The sequence below is a fragment of the Octopus bimaculoides genome, chromosome 8 (assembly GCF_001194135.2).
Source record: "Octopus bimaculoides isolate UCB-OBI-ISO-001 chromosome 8, ASM119413v2, whole genome shotgun sequence".
Taxonomy (NCBI): Eukaryota; Metazoa; Mollusca; class Cephalopoda; order Octopoda; family Octopodidae; genus Octopus; species Octopus bimaculoides.
Genome location: NC_068988.1, coordinates 51,362,894 through 51,363,775, shown reverse-complemented (window position 1 = coordinate 51,363,775; position 882 = coordinate 51,362,894).

Genomic DNA, 882 nt, shown 5'->3' with positions numbered 1-882 from the left:
TGCTTTTTTCATTTTAAATTTGCTTTAACCCTAACCCTAATCCTAACCCTAACCCTAACCCTAACCCTAACCGTAGGGTTAGGGTTAGGGTTAGGGTTAATTGTTTCAGAATCGTTTGTTTATGTAGTCGGCACTTAATGTATATCGGCTGAATGGACGTCAGTGATTGGTTGAAATTACAGAAATACGACAACTTTAACATGGAATAAGTTATGGATTTCTTTTTTTTTAAGAAGACTAAGAGAAAAAGATGTTTTATATGACACATTCTACTAGTGTTCCAAGTTTCAAAGTGTTTCGTTAATGAAAAATGTGGCCCCCGTTTTAAAAAAGATCCCAGGCCTACAAACTCTCTACGTCTCATCACACTTGGAATCACACTTTGCACGTGCCCATTGTTTTGGAATATCACAGTATCAACTAAAATATTTTGTCTGTCTTACGCATTATAAAGCATTAAATATCACATACGTGCTAGCAAATGTGTTTAACAATAGATATGTATTGGTACATATGTAAAATATAACTGCTTGAAATAATAAATATATGGAAACACGTATCATTTGTTTTTGGGTCATTCATGTCTAAGAACGCAGGCTCGTATCTCTATCCCTTACTTCTTATCTCTCTATTCAAATTGCCATGATCAACTCAACATTTTACTATTTTACTATTTTCTAACTGGCTGTCTTTTGAAGTTATTTCACTATGTATCGATTTCCATTTTTCTTATGATTAGTTACGGGGACGTAAACACTAACACCGGTTTGTCAACTGATGTTGGGAAACAAACATAGGCACACATACGCACGCACAAACACGCATACAAACACACACACACACACACACACACACACACACACACACACACACACACACACA